Genomic DNA, 15,241 nt, shown 5'->3' with positions numbered 1-15,241 from the left:
TTTGGGCGATTGTAGTTTGGAATCCAAGAGGTGCTAGTTAGTGGTCACTATATCAAAATTGTAGAGGAACTATAGGAGTATAAACTTTATTAAGCAACTTGCCCTAGAAGCATTTGGAACCCAGGAAGAAGAGTGGTTCAAAGTGGTGCTGATGTGTTTCTAAATTTTCAGATTGTGAATAGTAGCTGAATCTGGAATTCAGTGTTGATGGCTGTTTTGGAGCTCATTTGTGGTTGTTCTATAAGGTTTTATGCTATGGTGTTTGTAGAGGAAATGAAGCCTATAAGATGGTGAGCAAGTTCTTTCAGGTGAGTTTGACTTGAGTCTACACAAAAAATGTGATTAAAGGTTACTCAAATTTGGACTGTCAGGCTGGCCATAACTGAATTTTTATTCAGTTCTGAGAACTGAATTGCAGCAGGATTTCTTAGTTTGGAGCTCATTTGTGGCTAATCCATTTGGTTTTGGGCTAAATTTTCTATAGTAAACCTGAAGAACAGAGTACAGTGAACAAGTTTTATATAGTGAGGTGGACTTGGTTCCACATAAACCTAGGAGAAAAAGTTGTTCCAAGTTGTGCTGTCAGGATGGAGAGATGTTGATTTAGTTGACTGTTGCTAGCAGTTTTAGTGAGTTTTACCCACCTTTGGAGCTCTATGGTAATTAAACCAAGGAGATTTGTGTTAGGAATTTCTAGCAAACTGAAAGGCCTTATATAGGAGAACAAATTCTCCTAAGTGATGTTGGTTTGGTGCTATATGAATTTGGGAGTAAAATACCCTCAAACTCTCTCTGTCAGACTTTGTAGGGTTGTTTCAGTTAAACTGAAACTGTGTTTCAGTGAGGTTTGCCCAACTTTGGAGCACCATAACTCTTGAATTATGGGAATCTGGACGTAGTCTACTGCAACAAACTTGTAGAGTTCTGTTAAGTGAGCAAATTCTGTGAACCAAAATCAGCCTGTTGTCACTGAGAATTTGGAGGAAAGTGGATTCCAAGTTAGGCTGTCAGGTGGGTGTTATGCTGTTTCAGACATTTGGAATTCGACATTTCAGTGGTTTTGCTATACCTTGGGGTACCATAACTTGTGTTCTATATGTTTTCAGTTATGGGTTGCTATCCCAAGTTGGTAGAGCTATATTTAGAGAATAATTTCTACTAAGCATGGTAGGTCTGTTGTGAGGGGAACTGTGAGATGCCAGGGAATGAATATGGAGGAAACGAATGGAGCAGTAGGATAGATGAAGTTGGATTCAGTGTTTAATGTGATCATTAAAGAAGATCACCTCTCTCCCTGTGCTTTGCTTGTGCGTTGGGATGAATACATGGATGAATTACATAACCAAGGTTTTAGAGACCTCAACTCCCTACAGAAAATATCAAGGTTGTACTGTTTTAGAGGTAGTGGTGTAAATGGTTCAGATAACTGAATCTGGAACAGACTAAGGTGCATAAAATATCTTCTCTCCATGCTGAGTTTCATCTGGTGGTAGGGATTGAGATAGAGATGGAGATACGGAGGAAGTGCATAGTTCGTGCGCTAGGAGCTTTTCTCCTCTAAAAATATCTAGTTTGGACTGTTGTGAAGCAGTGAACAGTGAGTAATTATTAGTTTTGTTTGTTGTCTACAGTAGGGGAACAAAGGTGATACTTGTGTGCTGGGATTGAGATAAGAATGAACTGGACAACAAACATTATAGTGGCCTCACCCCTGCAAAATATCACACTATGGACCCTTTAGTGTTTATCCACCAATAGGTTCTCAGCTGCCTTCTCTTGTCTGCAGCTGAGACAAAGCTGATATTTTGGTGGTGTGAGGCATACTAAATTCAGTGTTCTGGGCTGTTTCACTCGACTGTAAAGGTTGAGATATGGATGTAGCACATAACTAAAGTCTAGAGGCCTCACCCCTGGAAAAAAATATCAAGCATGGGCACTGCTATTTCTCTTGTCCTTATTCCTAGACAAATTGGATATTTGTGTGCTATATTTATGAAACAATCCAAGTTCAGTGCCTTGGCTGGGTTTGAGTGCTGGCGTGGGTCAAAAGAGCAGCACCACGTGTATACCTCATGTTGTGTTGGCGCCCTTGGAGCTCTCCTTTGCTGTGTTCTGGCCAGCTCAAGAACCACTGCATCTGCCCCCTATAATCAGTACCTTGGGCTGCCGTATTCAGTGAAGATTTCTTCCTTGCCCTCAAATTCTAGTCAAAGTTCACTGTTTGAGTGTGCAGTCCTTGTGTACTGCTGGTATAACCCTCTCTGCATCCTAGGTTTGCCTGTCCCAGAACCCTTCTCCCCATGGACTAGATACGCTCACTTCCCCATGGACTAGATACGCTCACTGACACACCCCTTTCCCTTGCTTACATATTCTGTAATTTGGGGCTAGTTATTTTGGAGCTCCTCACTGCCCTTAAATTCCAGCCAAGACTCTTTGCATATGCGAGGTGTTCCTGATGTTCTTAAGTCTACACAGCTTCCTCCCTAGCCACCAAAATTTGGTCTGTACAGAGGCTGGGCACACCATCAACTGTTGTTGTGGTGACCACTCCGGTCAGTTTGCCGCCTTGCCGTGGCCGGAGCGATTCAAGAAGGTACCGGTCCATTTTATGTGTGTTCTGTGATCACCATGTGATAGTGAATCTCACCAAGTTGATGCTCCTAACGCTACTACCATATGCTGACCGGAACAGGGTCGTGCCGTCGTGATCTAGCACTGCGGACAGCCTCCACGCTGGCCGAGCAACTCGCGCTTTCTCCAGCTGTTAGACAACAGCCGGTATTCTCCTGAACCCTGTATGCTTCGTGTTATTTCAGAGTTCAGAACAGAGTTCTCTCCAGGTTCGTCACCGTTTCCAGCCGCTTACAGGAGTATATATATATCTCCACTCTCTTTCCCCTTTTACAAGACAAGCATAATCTCTAGTTAACTACTCCACTCAGGTCCACCAATCCTGACATTAGGCCTAATCACTCTGTGGCTGCGTCTTCTGGGTCCCACCTCCACCGGCCCTGGTTCTCCTTTCTCCCGCTCAGTGCACGGACCGCCAGTGATGCTGACATCCCCTCCTCCTTCAGTAGCAGCTTGACCCCAAGCTGGTGCCATAGGAAAGCGTTGTTTGATAGCCTGTTCATCTTCCCAAGTTGCTAGAGAATCTGGCCAGCCCGACCACTTGACCAGCAATTGTGTGACCACCTTGTTGCCTTTTTTATACAAGCGAGAGTTTAACACCTCCTCAGGTACCTGCAACCCTGTGGACAAATCTGGAACTGAGTCACATACTGGCGTACGAGCTCCCACTGCCGACTTTAACTGTGAGACATGAAACACAGGGTGAACAGAACTGCCCGCTGGTAACGCCAGTTCATAAGCAACACTATTCACTTGACGAATGATTTCAAAAGGTCCGAAGAACCGAAAAGCAAGCTTTTGAACAGCACGATCTTCAACTGTTTTCTGGCAATATGGCTGTAGCTTCAGGAATACCTTGTCTCCCACCGCAAAAACTCTCTCCACCCTCCCTTTGTCTGCCTGTTTTTTCATCCGATCCTGGGCACGTTGCAGATGAAGCTTAACTTGTTGAAGCATAAGTTGTCTAGTCTGCAGCCAAGTCGATAAATCAGGTACTGAGCACTGCTCTGTTGGTTCGAGTCCCAATTGAGAAGGCGTGTGACCATAAAGGACCTCAAATGGGGATTTACCAAGAGACGTATGGTAACTGGTGTTATACCAAAATTCCGCAAGTGACAACCACGAATACCATTGTCGAGGACAGGCATGGACAAAGCATCTGAGATAAGCTTCCACACATTGGTTCACACGCTCAGTTTGCCCATCGGACTGTGGATGATAAGCACTACTCAAACACAGTTTGGTACCAGCAAGCCGGAACAACTCTTGCCAAAGTTTACTTGTAAAGATAGGATCTCTGTCTGAAACAATGGAAGAAGGTAATCCATGGAGTTTGTATACTTCGGAAAAATATAGCTTGGCCACGGTCAGAGCTGTAAATGGATGGGCCAATGCCAGAAAATGAGCATACTTTGAAAACTTATCCACCACTACCATGATACAATTATACCGATGAGATGTAGGTAGACCTGAAATGAAATCCATGGTCACCACCTGCCAAGCATGCTCTGGTATAGGCAAGGGTAACAATAAACCAGGATAGCGGCTTCTATCTGGTTTTGCCTGGAGACAAACAGAACAAGTACTCACAAACTCCTTAATTTGACTTTTCATTCCAGGCCAACTGAACACAGACTTAATACGTCGATAGGTAACTGGGAAACCTGAGTGACCCCCGACTGCACTGTCATGAAGGGCGGTCATCACCTTCAACTGTAATGCAGAATCATGTCCCAGCCACACTCTGCCTTTATGTCGAATAATCCCAGCTGTCAACGTGAAAGGGTCCATGGAATGTCCAGTAGCCAGAGATTGCAACAACTTGTTAGCTTGTTCATCAGACTCATACCCTTTGGTAACCTCAGCCAACCAACTTGGTACTACAGAGGAAGTGGCCAAAGCATGTAGCTGCAAGGTTATATCATCATAGTGCAGATTTGGTCGTCTGGATAAAGCATCAGCCACCTTGTTCTCTACTCCTTTTTTATAAACAATAGTGAAATTCAACCCCATAAGCTTGGTTAATGCTTTTTGCTGCCAAGGAGTAGTTACCCTCTGATCATCTAGATGAATGAGGCTCTGCTGGTCTGTTTTGATGACAAAGGCAGCATGTTGCAGATAAGGTCTCCAGTGTTCTATTGCAAACAAAATAGCAAGGCATTCCTTCTCATAAGTTGATAGTCCCAAATTTTTTTGTCCCAATGCTTTACTAATGAAAGCAATCGGGTGCCCCTCCTGTTGTAACACAGCTCCAATTCCAACTCCGCTTGCATCAGTTTCAATAACAAACTCTTTGGTAAAATTCGGTATAGCCAAAACTGGAGCATGAATGAGGGCCTCTTTCAGTGCATCAAAAGCCTGTTGGGTACTACTAGTCCACACAAAGAGTTGATCCTTTTTCAACAGGTTAGTCAAAGGTTTGCAGATTATACCGAAACCAGCCACAAATCTTCGATAATACCCAGCAATTCCCAAAAAACTACGGATCTCCTTGACACTAGAAGGTATAGGCCAATCTTTAATCACTGCTACCTTGCTGGGATCAGTTGCTATTCCATTAGCACTGATCATATGTCCCAAAAACTCCAGTTTATCTTGGGCGAACTTGCATTTTGACAATTTAAGCTTCAGCTGATTCTGCTGCAAAATACGGAACACCTGCTCCAGATGTTCAATATGTCTCTCCAATGTGTCACTATACACCAATATGTCATCAAGAAAAACCACAACACATTGCCTCAATAATGGACTCAAAATATGGTTCATAAAGTCTTGAAATGTGGCAGGAGCTCCTGTAAGTCCGAATGGCATCACCTTATACTCATAATGTCCATTATGGGTCTGAAATGCCGTTTTGAACTCCTCTCCCTCCTGAATTCGGATTTGGTGATAACCCGCTCTGTGGTCCAATTTGGTAAAGATAGCTGCCCCACTCAACTCATCAGTTATCTCATCAAAAACTGGCATAGGAAACTTGTTTTTCACCGTATAAGCATTTAACTTCCTGTAATCCACACATAATCTCCATTCACCATCTTTCTTCTTGACAAGCAGCACAGGTGATGAGAAAGGGCTTGAACTTTGTTGTATAATTCCATTACTCAGCATCTCCTTTATCTGTTTTTCAATTTCATCCTTCTGTTGTGGGGTGTATCTATAGGGTCGAAGCCTGAAAGGTGTGGCTCCTGGTAGCAGAGGTATGGAGTGGTCATACATTCTTTTTGGAGGCAATCCTTGTGGCGGCAGAAATAACTCCTGATAGTGCTCCAACAGTTTGGATATCTGCTCTGGTATTGCACTACCCTCCAATGCTTCTGTTGGTCTGAGCTCAAACATGTGTTCCACAGCCTCTTTACTTAACAGACCCCTCAACTGCTTGTCAGACAAAGGAATACAGGAATCTAGTTTTGGTTGAATTCCTTGCAGCTGCACTGTCTGCCCTTGATGACAGAATTCTAACTTCTTTTCTGCCCAGTACACAGACATGGGACTATAACCTTCCAGCCAATCCATTCCCAAAATAATATCATAGCCACTCAGGGGTAAGAATTTGAAATCTGTATGAAAAGTAATACCCCCACACAACCAAGGACACTGGGGTGCCCAGCAGTCACACCACAGTTTCCTACCATCAGCCACTTTAACTGGTAAAGGTTTAGGCAATTGTTGTACATTCTTGACATCTCCCATCAAATGCAGACTCATAAAACTAGCTGAACTTCCAGAATCCACCAGCACCAACATCTGTTTGTGGTGTATTGAAGCCCACAACCTGATAGTTTTGTTGGTTTCACTGCCACTCGCAGCTGCTATTGATACAGCTAACACCACCTCCTCATCCTCTGGTGCCACCTGACTCTCACTTCCATCGACTTCAATTTCTCCTACCGCCTGAGAGGTAATCGCCCACATTTCTTCCACAACATGTAATGGCACACTACTGGAACATGTATGATTTGGGTTCCATCTTTCTCCGCACTTGAAACACAACCCCTTTGCTCTTCGATAAGCCTTGAGAGCAGCAAGTTTACTATCCTCAGCTCTGTAACTACTATTTGCTCTTCGCCTCTCATCACTTTGGGGTAATCCTCTATGGCTCACCACTGGAACTGAACTACCAGCCACTACGGAATTCTTTTGGTAACCTTTGGACATTCCCTGGTTCTCAATTCTCCTACCCTCTCTTCTACCTGTCCACACATCCTCATGTAATAAAGCTAGGGAACAAGCTGTATCGAGATTGTTAGGTCTCTGCATGGCCACCACAGCCCTCACCTCATCCTTCAAGCCATCCACAAAGCGTGCTGTGATCATAGCCGACGTAAGTTGTCCTTCATGAGCTAGCAGTTGATGAAGTAACACATCAAACTGTTCAACATATTCACTTACAGACCCAGTCTGATAAATATGATAGAACTGCCTAATCAACAATCCATGTTGATCTCTTCCGAAACGGTTAATCAGGTTAGAGCAAAACTCCTCCCAACTCATATGCCTCAGGTGATGCTCCACAGACTGTAACCAAAATATTGCCGATCCTTCAAAATGCATCACGGCCATTCTGATCCACATCTCCCTGGCTACCAGATAGAACTCAAAATAGGTCTCACATCGAGTCTTCCACAGCTTCGGATTACTCCCATCAAAAACTGGAAAATCCATGTTGGGCACCAATGATCCTGACCCTTGTGACCACCCTCCAGGCGAATTTCTATCTACTGGATCATAACGAAAAGGAGTTTGGGACCAGGCTTGGTTCATACCTCCATAGTTGGTAAAATTTCGCCCTCCTTCCATGCCTGGACGCCGATTCGGATCGGGGCGTCGAAGCTGGTTTACTCCACTCGCAGAATCCACCATCGGAGGTTCAGATGATAGAGCTTCCACTTTACTGCCTCCACCAGTCTCGCCAAAACTGGTTGGCACTCCCACCGGCCTCTTCTCAAACTTCTCCACCTGGATTTGGATTCCCCGCATGGTGTCTGCAATCTCCTTCATCTTCGACTCGACCTCCGGCCTCCACTTCTGCAGATCTCCCTGCTCCGACATCACGCCCTTCACCACTGTCTCCATGTTCCCCAGAGCGCCCTGCATCAACTCCATCCGCCGATGAGTCTCCCTGTTTCCCTCTTCAATCTTCGCCAACAACTGCGCCAATGGATCCTCCGTCTTCGCCGGCGCCATCTCACTCGCCCTCGCCTGGAATCTCGTCCAATATTCGTGGTGGTGCTCCAGAGTCGGCTCCGAATACCAAATGTTAGACAACAGCCGGTATTCTCCTGAACCCTGTATGCTTCGTGTTATTTCAGAGTTCAGAACAGAGTTCTCTCCAGGTTCGTCACCGTTTCCAGCCGCTTACAGGAGTATATATATATCTCCACTCTCTTTCCCCTTTTACAAGACAAGCATAATCTCTAGTTAACTACTCCACTCAGGTCCACCAATCCTGACATTAGGCCTAATCACTCTGTGGCTGCGTCTTCTGGGTCCCACCTCCACCGGCCCTGGTTCTCCTTTCTCCCGCTCAGTGCACGGACCGCCAGTGATGCTGACACCAGCCGTCTTCACACGAGCGCCAAAGTCTTGGTGAGTCCCTGGTGCTCCATGTGTCTCGAATTTAAACTCTACCATACGGTGGCCGCGCGCGTGATCGGGCTCGCCAGCCTAAGCTTTCGGTCGCTGTCCTAGATAGTGTTGTCCTCGGGTTCCCACGGGAAAATTAAGCGTGTGCCTGAACTTGCCATAGATTTGGGGTCGCGATAGCGTCGTCGCAGTCGTCTGTGACGAGTTGCCATGGCCGATCGAGCGGAGGCTCGTCAGAGTTGTACGCAGCGGGGTCGGGGTTAAGGTTTTGCAAAAGAAAGATAGTCGAGGGACCTAAGTGAAACTGTCAGCGAGACAAATAAATAGTGGATCGGGTCGATACAGGTTTAGTCAGAACACGGGGTCCTTTTTGCAAAGACGCCAGTGTGGGCGCGCGGGCCATCGACCACATGCCGGTTTGGTCGGGTTCTGGGCCGGTTGGATTGCTTTTGGCCCAGAACTGTTCACCGCTTTACCTTTTCTTTTATCCGTGAGTTTGTAAATAGTGCCAAAAATAGAAGAAAATTGATAAATCAATGGGACAAATTTTATTGGATGTGTTAAATCAAGATCTCTGGTGAAGTTGGTTGTAGGATTTTTAGAGATGTCAGTAAATATTAAGTGAATTAAGGGTGATCTTCGAAGGACTATTGGAATTTTAGAAATAAGAGTTGAGCACCAAAAATCATGATTTTTTTTGGAGAAGCTTGTTATCAGAAGTTGAACCCTTGGAAAAAATTGGACTATTTAAATATGATTTGCTTAGCAAGCTAATTATTGCCCTAAAAAGAAAAAGGACTTCACCTATGAAATGAGGACACCTAGTAGTTTAGTGAAGTGATAAAGTTGCTTAAAGAGTTTTAAGCTTTTGGATAATAACTAAGATGGATTAGTTCTCTAGGTTTACCTAAGCAAGTTCAATTTGGTCACTTTTATCAAGTGTTAAGTTAGGTAGAAATATGTGTATTGTTGTCATATGTTTTAGTTTGTGATATTTATGTTCCTCGCCTCTCCTTGTGAGAGTTTGCATTCCATATCATTACATAAGCATACATGTATTTGTAATTGACTTGTAAAACACCTAGAAGAAGTGGTGTTTGAAGGAGGAGTCTACTCCAGTGGCTGCTGATCAAGTGGAGGAGCCATCTAACTGGGTATTGGATAGAGGGATCTGAAGCCTCTTCTCTGCAACAAAAGCAAGCCCCGGTGCATTCACCCCTTACTTGTATTTTTAAAAAGACTTTTATACACTTAAGTCTAGTGAAATGTGCATTAAGTTTATAGGAATTGCTTGGAAACTATTTGATGCATCGATTACCTTGATATCCATTGCTGTTATAGATACTTCTTTGGAAGTATCAAATATTGTTTACAAAAATGCTTAGCCTGCTTAGATCTTGTGGATAGAGGTTGTCTTATGCAATAATGCCTAGCTCAGGGGTTATCCTGAGGAAGGATGGCTTCTACCTGCAAGAATATTTTTGTTGGGAGCATGGTGGGATCTTACTGCAAAGTTCCCTATAATGCTCTTTTCATCTTTAGGAACACAAAACAATCCTAAAGGTGGAAGTACTTAACTCGAGACTTGGGCTAGGAACAGGTAGGGGTGGGCGTTCGGGTTACCCGAAATTTTCGGGTCGGGTAATTCGGGTTTTTAAAATTTCGGGTTTTGAGAATCGATACCCGAAATTACAACGAGTTTTTCAATACCCGAAAATTCGGGTACCCGAAATTTCGGGTTCGGTTCGGGTATTCCCGAACTACCCGAACTATTGTGTTGGCTTCATAAAAACACATAAACTCTATTAAATTAGTATAAAAATATAGTTTGAATAATGATATACATGGACATATAAAACACAAGCAATCTACAATCACAAGTTATGCACACTTACACATAATTATAGATGTACAAATTAATAAATAAGCATGACATGAGTACATGACACATGAAAGTTCGGGTAATTCGGGTATTTCGGGTACCCGATTGTGATACCCGAATTACCCGAAATAATTTCGGGTTTTGCAAGTTGCTACCCGAAATTCCCGAACAAAATTCGGGTTTCGGGTATTTCGGGTTCGGGTTCGGGTATTTCGGGTTCGGGTTTCGGGTTACGGGTTTTTTGCCCAGCCCTAGGAACAGGTGATGCTCCACCCAGGTTAATTAAGGATTGGATGTGTATGTAGGCCTGTATGATCAAGGACTATCTTAACTGGCCACATGCCCTGGATATGGGACAGGGTAAGCTTGAACCCGGCTATTCCATACATGAAAATACAATCGCACACTAGGAGTGGAGAGATGGCGAGAGTGGCATGTACCCTCCTGGCAAAGGACCGCCTAAAAGGGGTGGTGTGCTCTTGGGTGGCGCGGACCTGTTCATGCAGTGGAGTATCCATGGGAATGGTAGACATATGCAAGAGTTACGAGAAACATATGTCGTGTGGTTAGAGATCCTCAGCTGAGTAAATCGATTCGGATCGCCGTTATATCCCCGGATCTCTGACCTGCAACCTAGGTCAGGATGTAAACATTATGAATAAAAATGATGTTGTATTGATGAGATGGTAAAATTAGACTAGATGCAACTAGATTATTGAAAGTAAGGACTAATTTAATAAGTTATTTCTGCAAAAGTATCTAAGTTGATTCATGCTAAAGCCTTTTTCTTGATTCCTATTTAACCAGCATATCCTTGAGAGTCATTTTTCCTTAGTTGGGTAAGACTTGTGAAAGCACACTTTGAACTCAGGGTTTTCGAACCCATGTTGTTGCAGGTAATCAGGAGTGTTCTAGGTGTCTCTGTGGCTGGAAGATGCTTCTAGTCTTGAAGGAGGATTAGTTAGGTTTAGGTGTGAGCTTTGGAAGGGTTCTACCTTCCTAGTTTTGTATGTAAGTTATGCACTTTGAGTATATTAGGACTTGTAATAAATGTAACTCTTCCTATGTAATAACCTTCATTTTTAGAAATGATAAGAATATTTTGTAAAGTCTTCCGCTCTTATCTCCGAAGTGTGTGTATCGAATGTGATTACTGTAATATGCATGTATGGTGGGAGATCCTTGGGATGATGAGTTCAAGTTGTTGAACTCATGATAGCCTTGTCAAGTTACCTGGTACACGTGCATAGCCATCTGAGGCCATCTGGGCAAGGATTGGTGCACGTGGGCTCGATAACTCGGGAGGGCTGTCACAGAATGGTATCGGAGCGATCCCCCATTAGCATGGATATTAAAGTAATCCTTTGATAGACTTCAAAAGGATTTTGAGTCCAAATTATTTTGGAAAAACTTAAGAATGAATAAGCAAATCATGATAGTAGAAGTGCAAATAGTATATGGTTAATACTAAGGACTATAATATGGCTTAATTTAAGATGCTAACCACTAACCCGCAACTATAATGCATTTTTTTGCAGGTACACGAACTAAACCCTATGAAAGTGCGACTAGTGATCAATGATGGAGTGAGTAGGATTGCCACCGCCATAGAATGTGAAAGCCACTACATGTTGGCAAGAATTGTGAGGACGAATAGGATGAGCATGCATCATGACATATAACTTTAAATTAAGCCCCATATGTAGCAGTATTAGTACATGTTTCGTCCACCCTATTCATGCTGTCAGTTTTTGCCTTTCTATGCTACCTTTTCCTGTTCACGATGACTACCAAGCTTCGAAACAAAGGTTTTGGTGAACCTGTGGCTTATAAGGAACAATTGTCAAACGATTGATTTTAAGTATATGCAATGAACTAGTATAATATTATCAGTCTTATGGTGTATGTTAATTGTTTACAATTATTTTAGAATTTATATTTAGAAAGAAGAATGACAGGACTTGGTAGACCACGTGTTAGTGATGAAAACACTGGATGAGTGATTTCACAATTAAATGTTGTTTATAATGAATTTAGAGTTTAGTCGAGATGTATGTACTCATAGGTTCATATACTTAATTTAGATCCACTAAATAAATAATAGCAGCTTTATTAACTTTGAGATAATATAAGTAGTACTCATGTTCATGATAAATCAAATAATGTAGTTCAATTAGTGGTTTAATTTATTAATAAAATTAATTGACCGCCGATTATTAGGATGACATTTTCCTTTAAAAAGAAAAGATAAAACTTAAAGTAGACACATGTTTATGGTTGAAATAATTAATTTATTCATGTAGAGTTGGTCAAATCATTACCTCTTATGTAAAGTACCTTCGTAGTTGAATTTCCATATAGCTTTCACTAGTGATAATCCAAAAATAGAATTTATATTTTATGTAATAGCAAATGAGACGGATGACAATACGAGTAGCCCAATAATATTATTACGAATTAGATTCTATTCTAAACATTTCTATAAGTATGGTTTGTTCGGTATATGTCTATTCTTGTAATGGTGTATGTTTATTCATGTAATGGTGTATGTTATTCATGTAATGGTGTATGTTTATTTATTTGGTGTATGTTTTCTTTTGTATGTACGATATGCGGATCTATCTTAGAAGTTGATTTCGTGGTAGAAGACCAAAATACGTTTGAAGATGATTCGCAAGACACCTTTGACCAAGGCAAGTGGATTCTGCCTCTGCATTTCTGTTTGTACTCAAATAATGCATATAATAATGTTTACTTTTGGATAGTTGCATAAATTTGATGGGATTTGCCTCATAATGGATCCCTAGCCATTTACCTCGGCAGTGTTTACGGGTCCATACAACCCAGGCTAGAGGGGATACATGGCTTGTGGGTAAAGTTGTACCACCTCTACAGAGTGTAAAACTGATATATCAGTCGTGCTCACGGTTAAGAGCAACATGGACCCTCACATGATAATTAAACTTAAAGATGGAGAATAAATCGTGATCCGATGATTTATAAATGGTTTGCTTAAGTGGTTTCACTTAAGTGTTTTTGAGATATGATCATATGCTTATGATTAATTGGGAATTTTGGGATACACTTACAATTAGTAAGTTAGACGTTGTTAATAAAATATTGACCAACTAAAATGCTTATCGCTTACCCATAGCCTATTCCTTGATTACCCTAGGATAAATATTATGCTTAGTAATTGTGCTACTTCTCAACTTGATAATTATGATGTCACTCTTTAATGATACTATTATTTCGGAAACGAAATTTGTATTATGATGATAACCCAATGGTTAAACAAGATCATGTTGCATTAAGTGAAACATGGAGCGACCACCTAGGAAAACAGTGCAACCACGAGTGCTACCATGGCCCTAGCTTTGGTAAATAGCTTTAAACTTAGTGCTTAGCAATCCTACCTGAAAGATGGGCAAGAGGGGCGGTAGTGGTTTGGTGGGAGCTCATGTTAACATGGGGTGGTAGTTTTGGCTAAGTTACCTCGCCCAGAGGGTCACCAATACTGACGTGGAAACCTTAGCGGGTGGCTTTGTACTAAGAATATTTTGTGAAAGCCTCATAATGGATCCTTAACCATTCACCTCGGCAGTGTTTATGTGTCCGAACAACCTAGTCTAGAGGGGATACATGGCTTGTGGATAAAGTTGTACCACCTCTGCAGAGTGTAAAACTGATATGTCAGTCGTGCTCACGGTTAAGAGCAACTTGGACCCTCACATGATAATTAAACTTAAAGATGGAGAATAAATCGTGATCCGATGATTTATAAATGGTTTGCTTAAGTTATTTCACTTAAGTGTTTTTGAGATATGATCATATGGTTATGATTAATTGGGAATTTTGTGATACACTTACAATTAGTAAGTTAGGCGTTGTTAATAAAATATTGACCAACTAAAATGCTTACCGCTTACCCATAGCATATTCCTTGATTACCCTAGGATAAATACTATGCTTAGTAATTGTGCTACTGCTCAACTTGATAATTATGATGTCACTCTTTAATGATACTATTATTTCGGAAATGAAATTTGTATTATGATGATAACCCAATGGTTAAACAAGATCATGTTATATTAAATGAAACATGGAGCGACCACCTAGGAGACAGCAACCACGAGTGCTATCATGGCTCTGGCTTTGGTAAATAGCTTTATAGGCTTAGTGTTTAGCAACACTACCTGAAAGATGGGCAAGAGGGGTGACAGTGGTTTGGTGGCAGCTCATGTTAACATGGGGTGGTAGTTTTGGCTAAGTTACCTCGCTCAGAGGGTCACCAATACTGACGTGGAAACCTTAGCGGGTGGCCTTGTACTAAGGATATTTTGTGAAAGCCTAATAATGGATCTCCAACCATTCACCTCGGTAGTGTTTATGTGTCCGAACAACCTAGTATAGAGGGGATACATGGCTTGTGGGCAAAGTTGCACCACCTTTGCAGAGTGTAAAACTGATATGTCAGTTGTGCTCACGGTTAAGAGCAACCTGGACCCTCACATGATAATTAAACTTAAAGATGGATAATAAATTGTGATCCAATGATTTATAAATGGTTTGCTTAAGTGGTTTCACTTAAGTGTTTTTGAGATATGATCATATGCTTATGATTAGTTGGGAATTTTGGGATACACTTACAATTAGTAAGTTAGGCGTCGTTAATAAAATATTGACCAACTAAAATACTTACAGCTTAACCATAGCCTATCTTGTTAACCCTGCATAACTCCTCCCACTTGTTGAGCCCCACCATAAGTGAGCTCACCCTGATGACGAAGACTGTGACCATGAGTACCGAGTCTAGCGACGCGCCTGTCATCTTCCTGTGGGAGACCGCCCATGATATTTTTGTTGTACTTTGATGATACTATTTAAGACTTATAAGTCTAGATGATGTAATAAATTTACTATACTCTCTTTTATTCCTTTATTGCATTGTCTTTTGATATATTACACTTGTGACGTCAACATGTGTGTGGAAAATGGATCCTGGCACACATATGCTTTACATTCGGTTTTGCCCCAAAAACTGGGTGTAACAAAAGTGGTATCAAAGCTATGCTGACTCTAGGTCATTAGAGTACTTAGAAATAGAAAGCCCAGTCTGTTCAAAATATGCTTATTTTGCTC

The 15,241-nt window shown here is 42.0% G+C and overlaps 1 long non-coding RNA gene across 2 annotated transcripts; it reads left to right on the top strand.

The window, feature by feature from the left end:
• Nucleotides 1–2,099: 2,099 nt before the first annotated feature.
• Nucleotides 2,100–11,988, top strand: LOC109944024 (uncharacterized). Of its 2 annotated transcripts, none has more exons than XR_002267275.3 (3): nucleotides 2,100–2,596; nucleotides 2,696–2,781; nucleotides 11,638–11,988. It is a non-coding gene; the product is annotated as an uncharacterized lncRNA (long non-coding RNA). The 2 variants fall into 2 exon arrangements; XR_002267274.2 differs by lacking the exon at nucleotides 11,638–11,988 and adding an exon at nucleotides 10,996–11,208.
• Nucleotides 11,989–15,241: the final 3,253 nt, after the last annotated feature.

The sequence above is a fragment of the Zea mays genome, chromosome 2, assembly GCF_902167145.1.
Source record: "Zea mays cultivar B73 chromosome 2, Zm-B73-REFERENCE-NAM-5.0, whole genome shotgun sequence".
Taxonomy (NCBI): domain Eukaryota; kingdom Viridiplantae; phylum Streptophyta; class Magnoliopsida; order Poales; family Poaceae; genus Zea; species Zea mays.
The sequence above is the reverse complement of the archived record's forward strand: the minus strand, read 5'-3'. Positions and strand labels throughout refer to the sequence as shown.